General features: G+C 34.4%; 1 protein-coding gene across 1 annotated transcript in view; it reads left to right on the top strand.

The window, feature by feature from the left end:
* The first annotated feature begins 1,564 nt into the window (after positions 1-1,564).
* LOC110379194 (tyrosine kinase receptor Cad96Ca) overlaps positions 1,565-27,210 on the top strand; it is a 101,552-nt gene continuing 75,906 nt past the window's right edge. Inside the window, exon 1 of the mRNA XM_064037282.1 lies at positions 1,565-1,788. The gene's annotated coding sequence lies outside the window, so the exon portion shown is untranslated. The remainder of the gene's footprint in view (positions 1,789-27,210) is intronic.

Here is a 27,210-nt window from a genome sequence, read left to right as displayed (position 1 = left end):
TTAGTTTTGTTACAGTGAGAAAAGGTCTGTGGTACAGAACTATTCAGCATGATCTGCCTCGAGCTCCTTGGTTTGACGTGGGTAACATGCCGATAGAACTTTTAGTGTTAGCATTTAGAATAAGGTCAGGCCATGTGCCTGCTAATAGGTTTCTGCACTTGATGGGTGTGAAAACGGGGATCGTTATGTAATACCTGCACTCATCAAGTAGTGGACGACTTATACCACATTCTGTTAGAATGTTGTGCATTCGACGACTTGAGGCTACAGCTGTGTACGGCGGTCGGTGGCGATATGTATAGTGGTGGAGTTAATGTTTTGCTTGGGAGACCTCTCTCGGAACAGAGTATTTCTATCTATAAATTTGTAAAAGATGTGTTTTTGAGGAGAGATTCTTTTTAGTTCGTCTATTTTATTATCAGTTTATTTTAATTTCTTTTTTCATTCAATCCTTAGTTAATTTTTTATATTCTGTTTCGGGTTGTCTCTCAAGTAAGGCGTAGGATTTGTCATTGTGCATGTCGCCATCGATTATATCGAATGGCTCTGGCATTGAATCTAAGAATGCACAATATTTAATGCAATTCACAAAATTTTTTATTGTTCATTTTTATATAGAGTTTATTATTTGTTTTTTGATTTAATTTGTGTAAAACCTTACGAGGCTGGCATAACGCAGCAGCGTTTAAGCCTCTAAAAATAAAAGATTAAAAAAAATATATATTTAGTCTCTATTAAGGCTCATGACAGGTAATTGTAAATTGAAAGTAAAAATTACGACACCCACTTTTCAAATTAAGTGAAACGTATTTTATAGTTTCACTTTCATTTATGAACACAATAATATATACTTGATCCATACCCACATTTGTAAATGAAATGGGAACAAACACGTGACATTTTTGACAAGTGTTAAGCGCTCTCATAAAATGTTTTATGAGGCAACAAGAGGATCCATTCAGCAAGGCATAAAATAAAACATATGTGTTAAACTATTAACTATATTATAAGCTAAGCGAAGGCTTATTTTACTGATGTAAATACTTACATAAATACATTCATAGAAAAACCTATACCTGTCAACCAATGTTCCTGAACATAGCAAAACGCAGAGCCTCATGGTCCGGTAGAAACATTTTTAGAAAATAACCTTTCATAAAAACTACTCACAAAATAAAACTTTTTCTATTATTGCTGGTAATTTTATCGCTTCTAAAAGCATAGTATTACTTAGGTATGCGTACGCGCTTGTGAATTAAACAAGGTCGTGACAATCGCTTCTAAGGGCTTTCCCGACAAGTTCTATGAGTCAATGCAATCATTATTAAAAGCGTCACAGATGTTATAAAACTTTAAAATGCCTACAGATAACATAATGATTATAATCAGGAATAGATAGTATGCAAGCACAAAAACATTGCGGTCCTCAAGAATTTATATCAAAATACAAATCACTTGATCTATACTGCCAGATGAAAATCAACTCTTCTACTATACGATAAAGTATCTTTTAGCTTGACCAGGTGCTGTAGTGATTTCAAAGAGGGGGAAATGAGGCTCTTGCGCTCGCGCAGCCAGTGTGACGCGAGCGTTGGCGCGCTACGCCCGAACAGTTTTAACGGTTTATAAACTACTAAATCGATACAGAACTGCTTTCGAGTGAAAGTGCCAGGATGTTGTGATCCACGTGCAGTGTTAAGTGTACAATCGATTAGAATAGTGCGATAACCAAAATCGATTAGCAAGTTAACACAGTGATCGAGCATCGAGACGTCGGATGACGCTACGGTAGGTCAAGTGGTTCCGTACATACAACTATCTTTTTATGTACATTCGTGGAGAGAAAACGTTGTTCGTCAGTTTGTCGAGTGATTTTTTCACGGCAATTATTATAAGAATGTTGGTTTGCGAAACTGGTCAAGTGTTCGTCGTTTAATTTATGAAATATGGTGGACATTTGCACGCTAATTTGATATTTCCGTATAAGGAATACGGTTGATTGTTCTTTTGTACGAGTTTTTGTTTTGAATTTGGTTTGTTGCTACCTGGTGTTTTGAATTCGATTTTAGAGAGTCATTGACATTTGGAATTTGCAATCTTACTTATCAGATCTTCATACCTACTCACCATGAAATCTCCTACGCAGTCCTTATTTAGTCACTCATAGTAGATATTATTTTTTTTGAAAGTATTGTTACAAGGAGCAATGAGTAATACAAATGCCAAATCATGTTGCATTAATTTTAAGGTCATAGAGCAAATTTCATAAAGTAACCTTTAAAGAACTATTAATCAGACCCCAACTATGCATACATATACTTCAGTTCAGTTCAGTTATTTAATGAATCATCAATTGTCAGCAACTACAATTTTTTATTTTATTTTATTTTTGTGTGTACTTACTAACTTCATCTGTTTAACTGGGCAATAGAATAGAAATTTGCTAGATTATTACAATAGATATTCCATAAAAGGTAAGCAAATTAACGTGTAACCAGTTAAGATAAAAAATCAAACTACAACATTGTTAGCAACTACTTTAATTTAACAAATATTATCTTTTTTTGACAAAAAAGGTTATAAATTTTACACGACTCGCTTTGAGTGTGACACCGAAAAAAAATTTGATACCTAGTTCGCGACACAGAGTCATAATTTCAAAGGGTCACTTTCATGTTTTTTGGTACATGACAAGCAATATATTAAAAACCTTTTGAGGTAGTAAATGTAAATTTTAATTAACGCTTTCCGTATCTTTGTAAGAAATCTACAAAAAAAAAATCTCTTTTTAGTATTTTGTCCACTGATTTTTATCGTTTGAACACGGGCAAACATTTTGTAATTGACACTTAGGGAAACAACGAAATATTTTTCATATACTTTTGTATAATATTGTTCCTAGATTTCTCTAAAATATTACAAAGATTTAGAACCCATATTTTCATTATATTTGTTTTGTAATTATTGTAGTCTTTTTATCGTCCCACTGCTGGGCACAGGCCTAATCTCACACGGAGAAGGATTCATCATATTATTCGAAGTTTTTCCTGATATTTTTATGTAAAGAGCACACCATGAAATGCACGGTTGGAGTCACAATATCAATAATTGGCTTTCAACATACGTCAATACCGATGATATCATATTTTTTAACTGGTTTCCGAACCAAAGGTTGCATGTATTTGAGGATAAAACCTGCAACTCATTGCTCTGATGAATTAAACCAGCTTCTTAATTTAAAAAATCTATAGAAACCCTTTATATTTGTGAAACATTATCGGTATATTTTCGAGAAAGTTGTAGTAAAAATTGCACTGTCATAATCTATACGATTTTAAAGCAGTAATAAGCTGCTCATTTTCATAAGTGTGTATATATTATTACTTAAAAAAACACTTCGTAGAAAGAACTCATGAAAAATATACTTAGACAAAATTTCGCCAAATAGCAAATTGACGCCAAAATTGGTACCTACCTAGTGACTTCAGGATAGTCAAAATGTACTAACAAAACTCTACAACTACATCAACATTTACTATATCGAAATTTACTATATCGTTTACCGTTTCCAACTCCAGAGTGATAAAGTTTTTTGATGAGAAGTCAACAATTCCAAAAACACTACATCGCCTCTATATATTTTAATACAAACATTAATCACTATCACTGCACCTGGTCACTTTCATACATTTCCCTTTAAATCCATCACGAACGATAAGAGCAAACGTCGAATAATCTGAAGATACAAATAGCAAGTCCTGACTTCAGATAATTTGCTTGAAAACAAGTAGTACATGATAACTGTCTGACAATTTCGAAATTGTCACGATATCGTGAGTTAGTACCACAAAATAGTTGAAGGCTTGATTATATCAAGTTTACTAGCTTCTGCTAGCATTTTCACCCGCGTCCCGTGGGAACTACTCCGTGCTTATGAATAAAAATACACTTATATAGCCTTCCTACATAAATAGATTACCGAAATATTATTTCAGATTGTTGCACCTAGACCAGCCCGTTTAAACAATTAGCTCTTCAGTTTTGGGTACACAGATAGTCTAAGGAAGAACTTAGGATATTTTTTATCCGGGTGTGTTACACAATTTCCGCGTCATGTTATAATAGTATTTTATTTATGTATCGTGTTTTCCTAATAGCTTAACATACAATAGACCTTATAAAAATTCAACATTTCAAACATTTATTACAAACAAGATGCATATTATTAGGGTTAGGACCAAATTGGGACAGCCATTATCATTATAGATCCGCCATTTTCTTCAAGCTTTGGGTCAATCGATCGTCGATCCGGGATCATCGCACTACCTTGCTGAATCAGTGATTTGCATACAAAATGCTTCTGGTTTTTTGCTTACAAGCAGTTAGGCTGGATGCTTTTTTTGACAAGCAGTTTCCGTCAGTTCTACTTGCATGATAGAATTAGTTCAAACACTATTAACAAGCGGATATTACTCCAACTATAACCTCTCTTTACACTAGATTTTTATTAAAATTGTTTCAGTCGATTTTTCTAAAAAGAAGGAGTAGGTAGTAGGATACTTACGCTAAAGTATGGTTAGTGTCTAATCACACTATGCCGAGGATACGCGACGGAAGTTCGGCATGATTACGCCTGCAATGCTATTTGAATTACTGGCGACACATTATGCCGAAATTACGTTGCGTTATAGCGTACAGCCGAACTTCAGTCGGGCGTAAGCTCAGCGGAAATGCGGCGGCAACGTATTCTGTAGAAAACACATTATACGCGACCGAAGTTCGGTTCGACTGGCGACGGAGATCGGGAGCGGCGAGCAGCGGGAGGCAGGCATGCCCCCGCCTGCGCCCCGCGTAAATTGCGCAACTGTTTTTCTGCCGCGTAAGTTCGGCACTTATGGTGTGTCATATCGGGCAATTACGATGGAACGTAAAATCAGCCGCGGAACTTCGTAGTGTGTTTAGACACTTAAAACTGATAACTTATTGTATCACTAACTGTGTGCTTTGCTGGGACTGCGGGATTTCTCGCACGAGCTACCGTGGCCCTGGTCAGTAAAAGTCTGACATTTACCCAGCTGCACCTAACTGATTTGGTGGTTTAAAAAAAATGTTTTTCCTAATTTATTCATCAAGAGTTTCGTTCCTTCCTTGACAATTATTAGTGGACCCGGCAAGGGCTCTGAATATATTATATAGAGGTACGGATGATGGCGACAGGAACCTCTCTTATTACAAGGAACCTTAAAGTAACATCTGCTAAATGAGGGTGAACATGCAATTTGGGACACCTTCATAATATACTATGTAGTTGATTTATTACTGCTACTAATTTAATAACACCTTTTGGCTAAACCTTCAGGTAAAGGCGGCCATTTATGACATGTTACATAAGTACAGTCAACTTCAGGTCAGTGGTAACAGTTTTATAGGAAAATCGTACTTATTACTATTGAGTTAAGGTGCATGTCAGTTACCACTGATGTGTAGTCTACCGTACATAGTGACTTCATAATGTGCGTCATTCAGTCGGAAAGACGCAGGAAATCGGCAAGATTGTTGGTACATATCAAACCTCTTCAAGTCATTATTTTAATGTTTATATGGTTATAAATAACTTTATAATTGGTAGTTAGGGAAATATGACAGGATATGGTAGTGGGTATCAATGAAAGAAATTAGGTAGATCCGGTATGGGTTGTTTAATATGTTACAAACTGTTTAATTTTAATAGCACTGTTATGAACTAGCTCGTGCGTCAGTAACAACCGCCAGAGTCGATCAATCAAGGCTCTTCTTGCCACGAATATGATCTTTGTCATACCGAGACTCTTCCGAGATAGAAAAAGGGAGTCAATGATGCAAAATTAAAACCAGCACCTATTCAAAGTAGGCAGAATAACAACACTTTTCGAACCCCAAAATTACGCCCAGAAACGCCCGCCCTTCACCACTTCTTGCTGGGAAGAAGAAGCGCAATAAACTCCCCAGTAATAAATAAGTTCCTAACATTAAGCTGCTGGGTACTGAAAACTGATCAAAATAGTTTGAAAAAGTCTCAGCAGTATCTACCAGGTTTTATTACACATGCTTTAGTATAACTAGTGAAGACTTACAAAAATTATAACCTCCAACATATTTTGCAAATCAACAATTTGCCATTTAGGAGGACCAACAAAAACAAAATGAATATTGTATACAAAGTACACCTGTCTTCCGTGTTTTGAGATGAAGGTTAAATCCGTATAGAAGGGATTATTGTAGTACAAGTAACTTTTGTTACTGCAGTAACGAACAAGGCCGTTGAGACCGCGTCCGCTAGCAAAATTTGAAAGGACGAACTGGTAATGTTAAGTTATTATTTTGTGCGCTTATTATATCCCTACTAATATTATAAATACGAAAGTAACTCTGTCTATCTGTCTATCTGTCTATCTGTTACGCTTTCACGTCTAAATCACTGAACAGATTTTAATAAAATTCGGTACAGAGGTAGAGTTGACCTTGAGAAAGAACATAGGATAGTTATTATCCCGGACTTTTGAAGAGTTCTCTTGGAAACGCGATATAACCGAACTCTGTAGACGAAGCCGCGGGTAGAAGCTAGTGTGTTACATAATTTGGGTCTCTTGTTATTATTTTCGTGAATAGAACCCGGGGCCCGGAATGGAATAGGGCCGGTAAGTGAGTGATGAGTCTTCATCTGTCATTAATACGAGTATTCACTGCATTGTTATAGGCAGGTGTCATAGTTCTCGTAGTTTCCCCGTACCTAGTCTATTAGCATCCTACCACAATAACCCAAGTAATTTCATATTACTTACTCAAGCTATAGTTTCGCACAGAACCGAGGGTAGTCCTTGGGTACACTTTTATAGTGTATACAGTCTAATCGTCGGTTGTATGTCACCATAATTTTCATTAAAGTTGTCTCATCAGGGCTTCAGCATGTTGGCTTCGGCCCCACGTTTGCCTTCCGAAAATGCGGGACTTTATAGCTTTGTGGTCTGTTAGAGACATATCAAGCTAAAGTGAGTCTCGTTAAACGGCTGGATCAAGTATATGATGCAGAGAACTATACTTCTGGATACGGCTCGCATCATGAGAATGTTTCACTAAGGAGGATAAATGACTGAAGAAAACCGAAAAAACATAATATTTTTAATTTGTTACTTTATCATTGTTTGTGCGTTCTCTTTAGGGAATTTCTTGCTGTTCTTGAACTATAAATAGACTGGAGAGAAACGTCTCCTGAGGCCCATCAATCTCAATGTATTAAATGTGGACTTGTTACCGGAAAAGGGCAGTGAACAAACTTCTAACTTGTCATAGCTAAGATTAAAGTAATAACTTAAGTATGTGATTAGTTCCAGCGCAGCGCACTAACAGTTTTTTTGTTCAAACGCACTAATCTCAAGAACTTGTGGACCGATTTATTTCAAATCGATCAATCGATATTTCGGCGTTAGATAGCCCACTTATCAAGGAAGGCTATTATTTTTATCCGGATGCATGAATAGTTCTTATGAAACACAGTATAACCGCTAACGAAAGTGATTATTATAGAAAAGTACAAGCAGTCATTTTGTTTAATTAAGAATACGACTTTTTAATTCTCGATCTCAAAAAGTTGGCCTCGGATTCAAAATTGTTGGCAAGTATCACCAACAACAAATATTGTCATTTAATTACTCGGGGACGTAGTGCTGTGACACGGAAATTTTCCTCGATAAAACATACATATGGAAATTGTTTACACATGAGCACAAATTAACAGATTTCGACAACATTGCCAATCAAAAATTTTCCCGTATATCGATAATGACTCGCGTTCTTGTTTTCATTGTATGTATTATTTTAATTTGGATGTCGAAAACAGGAAAATTCCTTAGCGAACAACGTGATAAGCCATTTTATGTAAAGCGTATGAAATCAATACATATTAAAAAATTGCTTCATCTAATCTTTTGTTTAAAATGTTTCTTTCATACAAAAGAGCGTGGTAATATGCGTTATTACGTGGACACCTAACTTTAAAATGAATTGCAATCATCACCATTATAATTAGTAATAGCTTCTGCCCACATATGTTCCAAGGAAATCACTTCCCGTGCCTGGAGATAAAGTAGCTTTTATATAACACTGATGTATAAGATATATTGCTGACAAAGCTCATCAAGATCCGTTCTAATTTAATACCAACAGAACTCAAAACAAAACTATAATGATCATCTTTCAAAACACTTACCAAAAACTTTCTTCCATCATTAGCCAAATAAATACCCAATAACAATAAATAATTCTAATAAATACTACAAACGCAACGGAAAGCGAGCAACATTCCTACATAGTCAGTTATCTGTGCGGCATTCCTGCTTCCGATTGACGCGAACTGAGCTATTGAGCAGGTTTGAAGACGAGTTAGGCTGTGATTTTGAAGATTTTGTGGGCGGGTATTGTTACGTATAGATACATATGTATGTCCTAAAGCTGAAAATTTTGTTTGTCTGTTCGTGTGATGGATGTGGATCGATTTGAAACACTATTTCAATTTTAGGTAGCGTATTTATAGAGGGTGAAACCAATGCTAGGAGTTTGTAAGAAGTACCAGTTGTAATATTGGAATACCTCTAGTATTAGCCTAGCTAGTAATATCTACGTTAATATTTACTTTCTTTGTACCAAAAAAAAAAATTGGTCAGTGATTTTATAATCAGACAATATCTTTACAAAGAAATCTTTAAAAAGAAGAGATGGCTAAAATATACATCTGTTTATTTGTTACAAATAACTTCGCCTAATCTTCTCGACGATGCAAAAAACGCATTATAAGCAGATAATTCTGAATAAAACATCTATTAAGTAAAAAAACTGCTAAGTGAAATTTTAATCACCATTTATACTAAATGCACAGTGGTTTAACACTGACTAATGATCGAGACAAAATTATCAAACCTGATTTAATTTTAGATTTGTATAAATTATAAAGATATAAGAAATAAAATCTATCTGACTTTAATGCATGGTTAAACATTTAACAATATACGCGTCTAGACTGGTTTAATCGCAAATTCAAGCTTCCATTTGTCAAAACTATTTGCTTTCTGACAAATGAGACTAAACGTTCACGTGTCTGCTCTGTTTTATTTAAATGTTTCTGCTAACATTCAGGAGTTTTAATCCAACTTTAAATACATTTTTTTTTATTTTTTTTTTTTATTTAATTATCAAAAATAATGTTTACATTTTTTTTCACTGATTCAGCATCACTTAAACCTCTCAGGTTTGTATGTGATACTTCACAATTCTATTCGTCTCACACAATAAATTATACATAGGTAAACGTTACGTTACACATTTTATACAAACACAAACAATTAATCAACACTGCCGAATATTTTCTAAGTACCCACTACTTAGAATACACTCGACAGTGTTCTGTTACAGATTTGAGGAGAAGTGTGTTCTTAATTTATATTTTATGTTATTTTTTGTTATGGCATCACGAGTATCAGTAGGTAAAGAATTGATTAATCGAGGTATTATATATGCACTCGTTCTTGTACCGTAGAAATTTTTTGCAGATGTGGTGACAAGTTTTTTTTGTGCTACGCTCCGCGTGTATACAGGATGACATTTTTCGAACTTTATTGAGTTATTGAAAAATTGTTCTTTTAGGATGTTAAACTTAAACTTATCGTGTACAGGTAATGTCTCGCAGTGCTTAAAATATTCAAGGTCATGTGTTAATGTAGATTTGACTTTAGGTAAAATTATTAATTTTAATGTCCTGAGTTGTAATGCAAGAATTGGATCCAGGTAGGTTTTAAAAGTACGTCCGTAGCTGGATAACCCGTACGATATGACTGAATCAAATAGTGCATTATACAACATGAGTCTAGTTTTATAAGGCAGGCGGTTTTTTATAATATAAAATTTAGCAAGAATCGCACGTAACTTATCACACACTCGTGCAATATGGGGACGCCAGTTAAATTTACTATCAATAAGTAATCCTAAATACATATGCGTATCAACCTGTTCAATAACTGAACATTTGGTATCACAATCAAGAGGATTTTCATGGAGACAACTGTGTGAGTGTGCTACTAGCTTGAAGATTGTGGTGTTATCTTTCAAGTAAGCTGATTTTATGTGCATTATTTTTGTTTTTTGGGCATTCATTACGAGTCCCAGATCATGACACCACATACTAAGCCTGTCGAAGTCTTTTGTAGAAGTGCACCTATAAGGGTCAAGTCATTCCCTTCGATAAGGAGACATGTATCGTCAGCAAACTGATATGATTTAGAATTGAGAAATATTGCATTCATGTCGTTCACATAAGCCAGGAAATGCAGAGGACCACATACGGATCCTTGAGCTGTACCGTTGGTCACACACACGGGGTCACTTAGGCTGTTATCTATTCTAACGTGATATTTCCTGTTTTTTAGGTAGTCAGCACACCAGGCGTACATTGGACCCCGCAATCCACTGTCTTTTAATTTCTCTAATAGTTTGTGGTGGTCTAGAGTGTCGAATGCACGGGAGAAGTCAATGAATAGTGCTAGAACATGTTTTTTTTCATTGAGTGCAGTGTTAATATGATCTGTAAATTTTGAGAGTAACTCAGTAGTGCTTTTATTTGGCTGAAAACCATATTGTGACTCATTTATAATAGAATTTTTTCCATAAAATGTGTATATTTGGTTACAAACAAATTTTTCGACAATTTTGTCTATTGACGATAATAACGTGATTGGGCGATAATTATTTTCGTCGTTTCTTTTGCCTTTTTTGAATACTGGTCTAACACATCCTATTTTAAGATTATCCGGGTACAGGCCAGAGTGAACACTAATGTTAATGAGTCTAGCTATAGAAGATGCAATTTTGTCACTGACTGCTTGTAGATCAGCCACACTGATATTGTCTAGGCCTGGTGCTTTCTTATGATTGAGCGACATTGTAAGCTTATGTATTTGTTTTGGAGTGGCATCCTGAAATCTTAAACTAACCTCAGCAGATTTGCAGGAGTAATTGTTAAGAAGTGGAACTGAGCAATCCGGTAATATTTTTTTGACAGCACTATCAAAACTAACGGCAAACTTGTTTGATATTTCAAGAGATGACATATTTTGTGCTCTAAAAGCTTCCATAATGAATTCATCAACAGACACAGATATTTTACCACATAATGAATTCAGAAAAGTCCAAAGTTTTTTAGGATTATTAAAGTTAGATTTAATTTGATCTTTGTCGTATTCATTTCTATAGAATTCAATAGTTTTATGCGTTTTATTTCTCAATCTATTATACTTTAATCTTAATATTTTATTATGGGGATCTTTCTTCCAGAGGTTAAAGCATTCATCTCTCAGATCACACAATTTCACTATGTTATTATTTAACCAGGGATATGATTTTCTGTTTTTTTTATTTATAACAATAGTACGTTTTGACTTATTTAATGCACAATTAAAAGCCTTAATTATGAACTCATATATTGAGTCCGACGTAGTTAGGTTATCGGTTTCATTCCAGTTAGTGTTATTTAAGACATCATACATAATTTTTTTGTCGTAAATGCATTTGGTCTGTGGCGCATCCTGTATAGCACGTCGAGCGGTCAGGCCGGTTAGACATACGATAGTAGCGCGGTGGTCCGCCAGAACAGTGTCGAGTGCCCCCGCGTATGGTGTTAACGTGTGCGATCGTGTGAATATGTGGTCAATGCATGATTTTGTTATTTGATTATTTCGCTTTTCAATTCTAGTATAGTCCGATATCCCACACGTTAAGCCATTCGCAGAAAGCATATCGATATACATGCCTTTGTGTGAAGTATTTGATCTAAGATCGATGTTCATATCACCCAAAACAATAAGGATAGTGTTAGACACGTAATTATTTATCTACAAGAAACTTTAATTGAATTGGAAAAGCCAGACGTCGTTTTTTTCTAAGGATGCAGTTTTTGACGGCTACTTATTATTTTTAGTGGGAATTCAGAACATTTTAGAAAATTATAACACTAATTACATACATAAAATGTCAAATTATTAAAGCAGTCCGTACGTACCTGCTACTTTAGCTAAGATCTATTTATAGGGTCCTGACCGAAGTCTTGACTCATTTTATTCTACTCACAAAACAATTTTGCTAACAAAAACCCTGTCACACACAACACCAACCTTTTTTACATCCCAACTACACACATCTTCATACGAGCACACAAAAAACCGGCCAATTTCGAAATAAGAACATCCATCTTGACAATGCAGTTGGCACTGCACCTGTCTTGTAGCGGTGACCCAGAAAAACCTGCATCAACAACACTACGACTTTTTGTTTCTCACTAAAATGCACGATAAGGGTTTATGCAGACCGGCGTATGATTGTTTTTGACTTACCTTTGCTCGGTTTTATCCGTATGCTGGGGAATAGCGAACCATAAAAACGTAAAAATCCCGCCGAATTTATTTGATAGATTGTTATCATTTCTAATACTCTGAAATCAATGTTATTACAGAACGACAATTATAGACTTCTATTCTTCAAATTACTGTACTTGGAAAACTACTACATGATAAACTCGATAAAAATTGACACCTTGCCTTAAACACGAGTTCAAAAAAATCTATTGAATTTAAATTGTAAATATTTTTTTTTACATCGTAAATTCTTTATTTATTTACATAGATATTAACATATTTACAATACATATAAAAAAACTATTCTACAAACAAAAAAAAACCACTACATTTTAATACATTAAATTAAAATACTTCTGCAATTCCAACCACCCGTCTGTACAAGCCACAATAATCTGTAGGCTCCGTTTATCGGCAACCGTCTTTATACAACCGTACCGAGAACATAATAAATATGTATGTATGTCTTAGCAAAGCAAGCCGACGATAAAGAAAATCTTCAATGATTGATGAGTCAAGTTGTTCCAAGAAAACCAAAGGTAAAAAATTCCAGAAGTATTATTTTGTAACACAGGTATATTTATTTGAATTTTATCGTAAAAATACAGTCTGGTCCGTATTTAACGTATGTGCTTTTGCCGCAACTAAGTTTATTTAGTGTTAGCCATGGAACTTTTTCCTAGGTTCTACTTGAGACTTTTTCATTGAACAAAAATATCTAGTGATAAAATCAACACTGCAATTGGTCAACTACTTTAAATTCCTTGACGCTTATCGGGTACCCAGGTCACTGTTTTGAGGGGATCAGATAAGCAGTCTCTTCATATACCTACCTAAAACTTCAGACTGTAGCATATGGTTAGACTGGAAGCCAATCCCAACAGTTGGGAAATATGTATAAGTAGATGATGGGATTAAAATCCTTGTTTAGAATGAAATCACTGTTATCTTATTACTAGAAATAATATTAGAAATAGAAGACAACACCTGGGAATAAACAACACTGAATTAGCATCTCCAAAGAAATACTCGATTCTATAATTAGATCTTGCTATGAATATTTATACAATCGATAGATTTTAGAAAGTCTAGAGAAATCTGATTCGATTTAATTTGAGCTAATCATATAGGTGACAACTGAAGCGTAACTAATGCTTAATCAGGCTTGCATTCGAGATAATAATCGGAATATTGAATCGATAAACAAATATCGATTAGTTATTAAATCGATTGTGATTGTTCGTGGCTTCACACTTGAAATACGAGGATGAATCGAGATGCAATCTTTAAGTACATAAAGTGGTGATCACGTTTTATGACAACGTGCGATTACTAAAATAAATAATGTCCTCAGTACCGTATTTGTACTATGAGTATGATGTTCTCAAACAGAGACAAACAGGTTTGTTTCTAGAAAAAGAATAGTATGATTGTCATGGTATTTCACATGCAAACATTATTGTACAACCACCTCATAAAGGTACTTAATTAAAGATTCAATCTAAGCTAATATTATATCTAGAGTTTGTCTGTTTTTTCTAAGGCTACTTTTTATCTGTTTCGAGAAGTAGTTCCCACGGGACGCGGGTGAAACCGCTGGCGGAAGGTAGTAATTCATTCACATAAAGTTGCAACAGTTTATAAAGTACATAACTTAGAAATGATGAAAGGTTACTCGAAGTGTGTATTTTCCAATATCTAACGCAACTGACTAACGGTGAAGGGAAATATCGTAAAAACTTAGCGGTTTTCCCCAAGGATTAGGCAAAAGTATTTGTTAAGTAATAAAATACGCCTACGTTCGCTATTTTGTGTCTAGACCTATTAGATTTTATTTAGAGCAATTAATATTGCAATAGTAATCAACTGGACACAGCAATGTCAAACTGTATTAGGTAAATTAGAATTAAAAATAACTCAAAGATTCTGAGCTTAAGGCCCGGTTGTTCGTACGTTACGGTAAAGTTAAAGTTAAAATTTGACCGATGTCAATTTTGACCACGGTTAATTTGACGTTTTTATTATGAAATTTTAAAGTTCAACAACGCTTTTTGAATTTAAACCCTGTTAATTTTACTGTAACTAGAATTTAACCCTAACCTTGACGTAACTGAGCTTTGAACAACCGGGCCTAAGACGCCCACTACTGCTCTTGTATAGGTTTGATATTTTAACCTACTGCCCTTGCAATATCCTCGAAGTTAAATTCAGAAAAAAGATTATTCAAATTCTTCTCGAACGTCAAAACAAAACACAATCGCCTTAACGCTTACTCTTCACCGCTTGTTATGTGTTTTTTTGCTGGAATGAAGAAGAAGTGACCCAACAAACCTAACCATATATGTAGGTTTGAAGAGTTATAGTTACAGCCTTTTTGTCGTCCCACTGCTAGGCACAAGCCTCCTCTCACACGGAGAGAGATTGAGCATTAAAGGTTGAGGTTTGAAGAATCAGGTTTATACAACAACAAGATTTAAACACTAGATGCAAGATGTCGTCAGTAAAATTGACGTTTGCGTGTACATGTATCACGATCTACGTAGAAAGGTAACAGTCACTATAAAATGGTCCTATTGAACGACATCGACATTTTTATTCATGTTTCTCATTTTTCATCTTCCCGTAAACTTTCCTGCAACCCACATAACGGAAGCCGTAAATAGCTACTTACATATTATTTTAAAATGTATAATTAATTTATTGTTGACGAAGCCGTACACAGCCGTCGATGCCTATGTTATTTTAAATTAATTGCTTAGAGTCACGTAGAAAAATATCTTGATACTTATACGCTTCGCTAAGACCACGTAAACTAATTGAGTTTTTATACAAACACAATATCAGCATACAAAGTATTCATCTTAATGAGCATTATTACTGTATTGTATAAGTTTTTCATGATCTTTTATAAGCGGCTACTTTAATTCAAAGCACTTTTCTATGATAATTTCAGCACACAACTGAGATTAATTGTGATTATTTTTCCGACCCAAATATCGACCAATAGAATTGCACCATTCGACGTCACGTGGTACAACCTACATGGTATTATACTGATAATTTTTTTTGAATATTTTCTCTGGTCGTTGCTACGTCAAACTGACAGGTTGTGGCCGACATTTGGGACGGAAAAATAATCCCCCGAATACCACACGAGCTTCAAAATTATCTGGCATTTCCCTCAAGGTTCGTTGCAAACAAATGAAGGAGTCAAGTTTTTCAGGTTAAAAAATAACGAGCGCGAAGCGCGAGTGATTTTTCCTGAAAAACTTGACGAAAATACCCGATAATTTTGAAGCTCTTGTGGTATTATAAGTGAAAATTGAAATAAATATTTATGTGTGTTTCATAAAAATATAAGTTCAGTCAACTATAATTTAATAAATAAATATAGTGTTATGGTTTAAATATTTTTGCTTTCAACAGAATATCAATTTGTTATTGGCGTAGATATTAAAACCTAGATTAGAAAAGGCTCTGACAAAAATAAAAACAAGAGTAAAAATAAAATATTATTGCAGATCATATAAGGTAAACATTTGGTATGCAATAAGCAAAACACAAATACACATAATGTTAAGACTCAAAAGCGTTCTAAAAACACTAGGTAAGTACTAAAAGCGATACTTCTACTCTATAAATTTTCCCTAGCAACACAGTCATCCTGTCCCTAGCTTATTCTTTTTATCAGCCTTTTCCCATAGGTTGGGGCGGCTTCCAGTCCCACCCCATTCAGCAGAGGGATTTTTTACAAGGAGAGACTGCCTATCTATGACCTTTTCAACCCAGTTTCCCGTTTTCCATCTAGTTTCCCAGTTTAAATATTTAATAAAAAAATGTTCTCGTGTTATTCAGATCTAGATAATCACAAGTTAGCTTCGATTCGAGGACAATCCGCCTTTAGACTGGCAAGGACATCGTGGCCATTCCGCCTTGACCAATAAATATATTGTTCTACTCGTACTGTACGAGTAGATGTGCTGAATTAAAAGGAACGAGTGAGAAAGTGCAGCTTAGTTTAAAGATTTCAAAAGTAAAAATAATTCAAGTGGGATTTTGTAGGTTCTTACGGGAGCAACAAAATACTGTAGCTAAAATACGAGCTTTTTAGTTGCATTTCAGAATTTTTTGTCTTTTAAATGCATACAGTGATTGAATTTTCGTTGTTCTCTTGTAATTAACTTTATTGTAATTCTTTTTTATGAGTAAATATATATTTTTTTTTAAATTTTGGATCATCATCTGGATAGATAGAAATTACAAAAATATTACAGACCTCCACATAACTATAAAACACTGTCTTGAAACTTAAACTACTAACTATTTTTTTGGAAGTTTTATCAAAATACAAATAGTTATTACCTACGTTAACATAACCAATCAATTTTAATATCAAACCAATAAAAAGCTAGGAACATTTTCTTCCTTCTAAGATCTAGTAGAACAATCAAGTAAGAATATAAGGCCTGCATAAAATACCTGACCCGCTGACTCACAAGTCACAACTCTATAGGCCTACTAACGGACCTCCGACAATATTCCCACGATATTTACCATTAAACTACTACTCGAGAAAAAAAATGTATGAGGAATTTCACACAATTACACTGTAAAAGTAGAGTTGTTTGCATATAAGTTTGTATGATATTTCATATCTTTACTAAAGTAATAAAAAACATTGTGTTTCTTTGTACCCTAAAGGCTCCGAAACGACAGAACCGATTTGAAACATATTATACAAACGATATTTCACTGTTGGAAAGCTACACTCTTATCGAATAACAAAGGCTATATATTATCCCGGTGGGAGTTGGTAGCTCCCACGGGACGCGGGTAACACCACGGGAAATTGGCTTGTTACTCTATAAATGTAAAATTGTTTGCATACATGTTTTTACAATATTTCATGTTATTTTTATAGTACTGAAAGTCAGGAAGTTAGTTACCAGTTTTTTTTTATTGTGGTAAAATGTCAAGGCAACAAGAAAATGGAAGAACGAGCCTTTTTTCCAAGGTCTATTACCACCCTAAATGCTTTGATTATGTGGATAATAATAAAATATGTAATATTTTTTCTCAATAAATATTTTCATATATCACATACCTTTGGCTTAATAGCCATAACATAACGAAATTGCTTCCAAGAAAAAATAATTACTCATTGGAAAAATACATGAAGAAGGTACTTTGAAGCTAATAAGAGATGAATATTTTGGCAAAATATTCAATAATAATTGGAGCTATACATACACACCATGGAAAACAAAATGACTAGCGGAGATGTCATAACTCAAAATCACTTAAGAAAATAACGCGCAAAAGTGGATGTTCGGAGAACGAGGAACTTTGCTAGCTCTGCTTTTACACATCTTCTGGGGAACCCGTCCATTATTTTCAAAATAAAATCTCTAATCAAACAAGAGCAAACTTTGACAGATTGCTTTTAATTTGACAAGGAACCCTATTGTTTTGTTAGTTCTAATAACTGATCACGCGTGCTTGACCTACAAGAAGGCGCCTGACCTACCTTCCTTATGGCATCTCCGCTATCTTTCCTTCCTCTATGATAAACATACATTCCCAAATACTTACGAATATTTACTGCTTCTATACAAATTACAGAACATTTACGATCGTTTAAAACATTTCATATGAAGAGCCTTTCTAAATTAGATCTTAGTATACTCAATTTTAAGTCCAAATTAATTGGAAGGCCATTGAATAATGATAAAACAAATGACGTTCGTAAATTACAGCTTTTATTCCGCAATCGTATGCGTTATTAATTGAAAAACCTGTTTTGTCATTTGTCTTTGTGATAAAGTTTTGTTTCTTGACTTATTTTAGATTTTAAAAGCTTAAATGAGCACTTTTAGTTCTGCTATAAACCTAAAGACATCGCTAGGGACTGTAAAGGTGAAAGATTTCATCAAATTAATGTTCAGTTGTCTTCAAATAACCGCTCTAAATTTAGCCATTCGTCGTGCATGCCTAATAATGTTCTATGCGTACATTTTGACAAACATGAAGTCAACAACAATCTGCATAGTTATTTGGTAAGGACTATGTGCTTTAAAAGTACATATTAGAAGTCAGAAATTATGATCATATTATTCGAACAGTGGAGAAGAAGTATGCATATATCTTTATACCAATGTGTATGTAGCTATTTACTTGATTTCACATTTATTTGATCCTAAAACGTAAATAAGTTTAGCACCATTTTCTAACGCAACAACTTAATGACGCAAACACCACGAAGTTTCTAAGTCAAGGCAATTAAAACTATAATTAGTAAGGTACATATATTTCCCTGTTTCTGATTTACGTACAATTAAACCTTATAAAATGAAAGGTCAGGCATCAATAACATGTCATTATACCGTTTAATAATTTAGTGATCATTATCGTCAAACATGAATGTCTAATAAATAATAATTATCGTAAATACTATTAATTTTATATGTATGTGAAGATATGTTGGAGGTCGTTAATCCATCCATAATTTTTGAGACTCTGTAGACATGTCGTTTTTATAGTTTTTTGTCTGCCTGTCCGTGTAGTTTCTTGTCAGTTCTTCTCCATACCTTGAACCACCCACTGCTTGAAATCGTCCACCTAGCTATTGACGTATCAAAGAATCCTTTAAGACCTGTTACTAAAGAAATAAAAACGTTAACTTTGACATTTACGGGTTTAAGGCTTATACTCAAAATATGGTTTTAACTTCCATTCTCACCGTATTATCCTTGTCCCTACAGGCACGTACTTATTCCTGCTGCAAAAAGCTGCCAATATAATTACCACCTATTTTCACATCCATTTCTATACCAATCACTTCAGCTGTAACCATGAAAGCATCAAAAACAAAACACACTCACTTTCGCCTTCACCCATTACCTACACTCATAAGGATTGAACCAGCGATAGAAACTACAGTTATTTCGGTATTGCATTTACCGCATTATTGCTTACAGTCTGGTGGTCTCAGACGCGATTGTTCTGAAATGGATATCCGACTGGCATAAAGTGCTATTGGATTTTTTTGTACAAAGTTTTTTCAGTTCGGTGTTTGGTTTGATGGTATTAGGCTTGCTACATGTGTATGGTGTGTAGAGTGTACGAAACATTAGTATACTATGGGAATAACTATTGTACGTACCTAATTACTTACAACTTGGTGTTGCCAAGAGTGAAATGGGTGAATCATTCACGTGAGTTTAAGTCTACATGCACATTGTCTTTGTACGACTCGGCGAGTCGGCCAATACTGAGAGCTCTTGATTTTACGCATACAAAGACATGACAGACACACAAATACGGCTTCATGAAAACGCTTTCATGAAATAAAACATCTATACTATACTTAATAAGGCACATGATTCTTGAAAGTTTTCAAGGTTAGAAAATAATGCAAATTGAATAATCATGTTGAAATAAAATGTCAAAACGTCTGACTACTCGTGCAAGTCACTAAAAGTATTTTGTTAACACATCTGTTAGAATTCTCACGCATCATATGATTTAATTTTGTGAATGGTTTAACTTTAGCGTGACTATACTACACCTGAATTTTCAGAAAAAAAATCTGAAACCTATGAATTTACGTAACCCGGACCATATTTCACGTAACATTATAATCTAGTATTTGAATGTACCTACTTATATCAGCACCAGAAAGTCTGACAACCAGTCTTGTCAAAGTGTATCGGGTCGCCCAGGTAATAAGGTTGAAGAGGTCAGCTGGACTGCAAGCCGAACCCTCAAAGTTGGTAAAAGCCTAGGCAGATGACGATGTATTCCAGCTATACCAACCTATGGTCACTTTGAGATCATCAACAATGTCTTGAATGCAACTTACTATTTGTGTACTTGTGTATATTCAATACAAGTGACATCAAAGTGAAATGTCTTGATTTACATAGAATGCAATAATGTCAGCTATCTAGTAAGATACATATTCAAATTCTATCATACCTATACAATTCCTAGTATTTCTACTACATGATACAAATAGAGAGATACCTTGCATTGATTACCCTGTGCACCCAAGTTTGTATACTAGTTTCCACCCGCGGTATCACCCACTCCCTGTGGTATGAATGTTTTGCACTCATAATATATAAAGTAGCCTATCGCCTTTACGATAAATGGGCTATCTAGCGCTGACATAACATGTATGAAAACATATTTTTTACTGAGATTAAAATGCAAGCAAACAAACTCTTCATCTTCACAATACACCAAACAGCAACTGACTTTAAAAGTCAGTATCCATATTCTCGTCGATAAAATATAATAAGAGAAAGCGCACGCCATGATAAATGGGTTTTAACTAGCTGGCTGACTTCTGAAGGAGCCCCGGTGACCTCAAGAGTCGTGACTCGTGGTTCATGCTGCATGTATTCGTGAACTATAATGGGCGGTGCTTTATTAATTTAAGTGAACTTAGCTATGGCTTGTTGTTTCCCGTGGTTTCACTTGCATCCTGTGGGAAATACTTTACGTAGTACGGAAAAATATAGCCCATTTTTCCTGGGATAGCCTTATTTTCTCCTGGGATAGTGTAGCTTCACAATAATGAAACAAATGTTTAAATCGGTCTAGAAGTTTCTGAGTAATTGCGGTGCAAAAAGATACTAAACATTAATAGTATTATGATGAGTCAAGACATTGAAAATTATATGAATGAAAATGAGTACAACTTTTTAAAAATTGGTATAGAATAAGTTTCAAAGTGTGTGGCCATCAATATAATGATATCTGAATATCGGCTTTTTAACATTTCAAATGTTCATGTTGTTATCAAATTTTTATGTAAACAAAATCGAAATGCCAAACATCCAAAACAGAAAATAAAATTTTACTTTTTTATACCAGTGTACTAGGTCACCATTACATGATGCTAGTGAAATGAAAAGCCAGCTCTTTACCCTTAAAAAGGCGTGAGATTAAATGCATATTTTAGTAATTAATTCAATGTTTTAATGTGTGGAAAACATAATTAATTTAGCTAGAACGTTAGTGCTCTCTGTGGTGGCTTTTCCGAGCTAACCTCAAAGCAATTTAATTTGTCTTTTCTACTGAACTACTTTATTTATTACTCGAGAATGATAATTTATATTGTTCCTTACCGTTTTATCAGCCAGTAATATTCTGTAGCATTTGATGATGTTCTCCTAGCTTATTATCGGCGTCTCACTCACTCTTTATTCTCATATAAGAAGATCAGCCAGCCGCGCAGGACATATACATACAGTACACAAGCATTTGCGCAGACACAAGTGTACACTATACCTTCACTCTCATATCCCGATGGGACGGTAATCCGACATGACCAGAGAGAGATCAGGCGCAGGACACAGATGAATCAATCACTAACTTCCAGGCTCCAGGTTCCTTTGTGAAAGTTTCTATAACCAAAGCGACTTCGGCCAGACCAAAGAATCGAACCCAAGATGCTATGCAACAGCTACACCCACGGGGCAATTTGTCGGGCAAAAATTCAACGGGGCAAAAATTCAATTCTGTGGTATTTACGATATCACAGACATACTTTACGGCTAGAATAAAAAAAAATAATTTATTGTTTCCAAGCCAGCTTAGTTTATGACCACCGTGCATCGTGACCCATACGTTTCGTACTTTCACTGATTGCAATTCCTTTCTCAATTGTTTTTCTATTAATTATTATTTATTGCTCTTTGTTCGGTATTTAGAAAGTTTTAATCTATAGGTACATGCATGTCTTGAAGCGTTAGTTTATGTGTTGTAATAAAACGATTAGTATCTTTAAAATAAATGTTAATGCTTCACATAAATATCAAAACGAAATATTTAATTTAGGTATGATATTATTTTAGTTGAGAACCTAAATCTGGTTCGTGATAATAATCAATTGGTTCAGAATATGTAAATAAAGCTCTTAAGCCTTAAAAGTATTTTATATTTCGAATTCCAATAAAAAGGATCAAATAAAATACCTATTTTTATCATTATATTACGATGATTGTAAAAAAAGTAAAATAGGTACTTAAACATAGAAGTGGCTATTGTATCTTTCGTATCTGTCGTTGTTACCATCCGAAAAGTCATTGTAACAATATAGTACCCATCTATACTAATATTATAAAGCTGAAGAGTTTGTTTGTTTGTTGGCTTGAACGCGCTAATCTCAGGAACTACTGATCCGATTTGAAAAATTCTTTCAGTGTTAGATAGCCCATTTATCGAGGAAGGCTACTTTTTATCCGGGTTCGTGCAGGGGTTCCCACGTGATGCGGGTGAAACTGCTGGCAGAAGCTAGTATACAATAATAATAAAGTAAGACTTCATGAACAAATGAACATCAAGAACCTACTTAACCCAAAAATAGATAATAGATTTAAGCATTATTTTAAAACCCGAGTGGTTTTTCAATGCTTTCTTAACTTAATATTGTACACATTTGTTTTAACGTTAAATAAAGGGGGAAAAAAAAAGATAAAGGATCATTATATATTATAACAATAGAAGCCAGCAAGGGGCAAGTTAATAAATGTATTTTGTTTGGTAGTATTAGCTACGAGGAATTTTCATTATTAAACCAGGAAATTTGGTTCATTATTAGAATATCGATTTATTGGCACGCTTTGAGAATTTAGACAATACTGATGGTTCAGTATTTAGCCGACTTCCTACTAGTTCCGGATCTATATATATATGTATATGAAATAGGTCCTAAAATGGTTTCTAAATGAAATGACAATGACATGTGTTTAGGGTCGGTACAAAAAGGGTAAAACGGGACCCTATTGTTTACGCTTCTCTGTCCGTCCGTCTGTCACCAGGCTGTATTTCATGAACCGTGATGGTAGTTAGAGTTGAAATTTTCACAGAAGATGTATTTCTGTTGCCGTTGCTGTTGATTTTTTTTGCTCATTTTTGCTCCGGTACAGAACTCTTTGTGCGCGAGTCCGACTCGCACTTAGCCGGTTTTTGAACAAAGCAAGTAGATATTCCATAATATACCTACCTATATTTAATTAACGAGATGACATTGCAAAGTGTGCTAATATATTAATGCTAAATTAACCTTTGCACCGAAATCAATGGGAAAATCCAGCCTCTAAAAACATAATAGGACCAAAACGAAATATGACCAATAAAGTAATTTACCTGTCTATATATAAACCTTCTAAGCCCAGTTTCATTCCAAGATCATTTCTGAAGACCCAAGAGACATGGTCCAAATATTGAGACTCTAATCATTGAAGCGTAAAGAAAAACACATTTGTTAGTAGATATTGGTTTCATTGGCTGTGACGAGTCCCACATATTAATTGCTTTTGGCCGGAAAATCACGGGAAAATATTTGGGTGACATAAGTAGGATACGTAATAAGGAAGGTGGTATATGGGTCATATTGCGAAATATGTACATTTATGGGTGATGTTTTTAGGTCAAGATAAAGTGGCTATACGTGGGTTTAGAAATTTGTATGAAACCAGAACAGATACAAAAATAAGTTGGTGGCTTTCTGCTTGAAGATATAAAACAGTGTATGTTTTGTGTTTTACATTAAAACTATACAACCGCATCAAAACCAGTTAACAGCAATTTTCTTGCGTTCCAACCAGTATTACATAATCAAAATTCACACCTTTCTGAACAAATTCATCAAATTCAACAAAAACTCGGCCAGATTATTCGCCAAACCAAAAGAAACAAAACCTTTCAAGATAAGACATGACGTTTTTTCTCCAAGGAAATAGTTATTTTCATCCCACCATCTCGGAAAGAGTAGTTTTACCCTTTGATATCTGAGCACAAAAGCCGTTTTTATCCTCTAGAGCGGCAAAGTGATTTGAATTTAGAACATCGTGTCTAATACTCCATTTGTGACAATCTTGATAAGACTTTTCAAACAAATACGTATTAAACAAATAAAATACTGCTTAAAATAATTATTCAATTAATTAAGTAATTTTTATTATTGTCTTTACATAGATTTTTAACCTCGTTTCATTTTTAAACTGCGTTTTCAAATAAATGAACTTTAATAGGCACTTCTTTTTAATTTGATACTCATAATGTGCGCGCCATTTTGTTTTAGTAATTTCCTCGATGAGGTGGGATGAGATAGTAGGTAGATAATAGAGTTTTTGAGGTGCGACTGAATTTCTCATTTATGATTAGCGTTGTACAATAAATTACTCTGTATCATTATTATTATAGGACATTTATTTTGTTGCGGTTCTACAATTTGGTAAAATAATAAATTACGTATCTTTCGCATACTTACGTAAAAAATTATAACGTTTTATGGTTCATTGATAAATTACTTCTCAAAATATTTGTTCCTCAATTCGTTCAAGGATCCAGGTAAGGTCCTTTTACTAATGAGCTCAATCCCGAAGTCCGTATCCGCAAGTAACTTGAGAATACCTGTTACCTAATTACTTGGTGGGCTGATTATGTAACATCGGTTGTATAATAATAGCTATTGGAACGTCATCGTTGTCTTATTGCTTTGTATACTTTTGAAGTTGAATAGACAAGTAGCAATTAAGAAAAGAAGTCTTGGATTATTATTTGTTCAAATAATTTAACTTTCTACTACCTAATAGTAGTAGCTTAGCAATCGTAGATAATTAATATTCAGTTAAAATATAATGAATGCATAGCATATTACTGGCATTGTTATATATAAGCAACTAAATGTTGCGCGTCTCGAGGAAAATCTTCTTGTACCGGGATAAAATATAACCTACAGTGAAATATAAAATCGGTCCTGTACTTTCAGAGTTTTTAGGGTACAATCAAACAAATAAAACAATGTTTCCTCCCATATATGGGTATTAGGCAGTGTAGACATCAGAACTACATAGACAAAAAACATAGATCTATTTAGCTCAAAATTTTGTTATTCCAACTAAAAAACAAGTAAGATCCGGGTAAAAACCGATTTCATAACCATCGCTCGTCGTCGATGGCAATTTGCAACGGCCAGACCGTTAAGTTCGAGACAGAATACGGAATAAGGCGCTAGTGTTTTAAATGGCAGCTTTGCAACGTTCTCTGCGTTTTTATTACTGACTAGCTTTTGTTGTGGTTTCACTCGCATTTCGTGGAATTTAATATGGTCTATGTTAACATCGGGGATAATGTGTACAAGTTTCCGACAGATTTTTACAATTTTAGTAGTTTCGGAGCCTTTGGTGTCCAACCGATCAAACAATCACAAAACTTCTATTAAAATTTTGTAGAAGTTTAATAGTAGTGATATTAGTTTCCACAAATTGCGATTTTGTGAAAACTATTACCCGTACCTACCCGCATGAAATAAAGCCTATGTTATAATACTCCCGATAAATTTTTCATTCGGTTCAGTTGTTTTGGAACCTTTACAAACAAACAAAATTTTTTTCCTCTTTTTTATAGAATGGATAGATATGGAAGTTACAGATAGGGGTGGTTGTAAATTATTTTTTATTCAGCTCACAAACTAGTGGTGGTTATTTTCATGCAATGTATTTTTAGTTCTTTTTTAATTAGTTAGTTCGCCTTTTGTGTGCACTCACAGAAACATAAATGCGGATAAAAAAGCGTCTAGTCACTAGTCGTTGTTTTTTAGCTGGTTACACATTAAAAGAGTAGTGGAATTTAGGGACACTAGTTATACAAAATTACCTAATTTGTGGGTTGGAGATTAAACTACTTGATTCACTTTGTAACACTGTTTGACAGCTTTGAAAATAGTTCGTGTTAACTTAGATAATAGCTTTTATGTTTAACAGTTTAGAATTTTTATCTTAAAAGGTCCTAGCAATAAAACATGAGTGTTATTGTGTGTGGTGTGTTATTGTAAGAGAGATTTTCCTCCATATTTTTGTATAGACTCTGTTGACGACTTACATTTTGATCATAAAATATCAACTCCGCATTTACACAACAATCCTTTCATTTCAAAATGAGGTTCTTCGACAAAACCACGTTTCTAAGTAAAATCAATGCGGCCATCACAATCGTGTACGTTTAATAAACTTTACAAAACGAATCCCCAATCGGAGAAACTGCAAAACTCTATTCATTAAAACTTATCGATAGAAAAAAATAAGTAAGTGCAGAACCGACTTTATTCTCTATTTTAGAGTCACGACTTCGTGACCTAAGATAAAACTAGTGAAAGAATCGCTCAAGTAGGTGTTGAACTAGTTTTTGATATTTCTATTTCTTTTATAATAATTTTACAAATGGACTGTCAAACATAGTAGTAAGTATTTGACCCCAACTTTAGGTTAACACTTTCTTAGATCTTACCGAGATTAGATGCACTTGCCATCATCAAATAGTTTTGTGAACGTTATCTCGGCTGTCATTTGAACATCTTTGGCAGTCGATACGTGTATTCAGAAGCCAGTAAGTTTGACCACCAGTCATACCATGGGGTATTGGGTTATCCGGGTAACTGGGTTGAAGAGGTCAGAGAGCCAGTCGCTCCTTGTAAAACAACATAAAAAGGGAAAAGTACATAGATAAGAAAACGTAAAGGTAAGAGCCACGTATAAAATAGTTGGGAAAAGGCTAGGCAGATGATGATCTGAACAAATCGAAACATCACTCGTATCTCAAAAAGCATGTAAGTCGTTGCACCTAATCTCTGCACGGTCGTGACGGATTGCTGGAGCTATGAAAGTGAGCGACTAGAGAGTGCACCTGCGTCTGTATTATCATATTATGTTGATGTTTTATAAAGTGTTATGCACCTTAGCAAAGAAAACATGTGGACAAGTTC

This window comes from Helicoverpa armigera, chromosome 12 (genome assembly GCF_030705265.1).
Source record: "Helicoverpa armigera isolate CAAS_96S chromosome 12, ASM3070526v1, whole genome shotgun sequence".
NCBI lineage: Eukaryota > Metazoa > Arthropoda > Insecta > Lepidoptera > Noctuidae > Helicoverpa > Helicoverpa armigera.
This window is presented reverse-complemented; position numbering and strand designations above follow the sequence as displayed.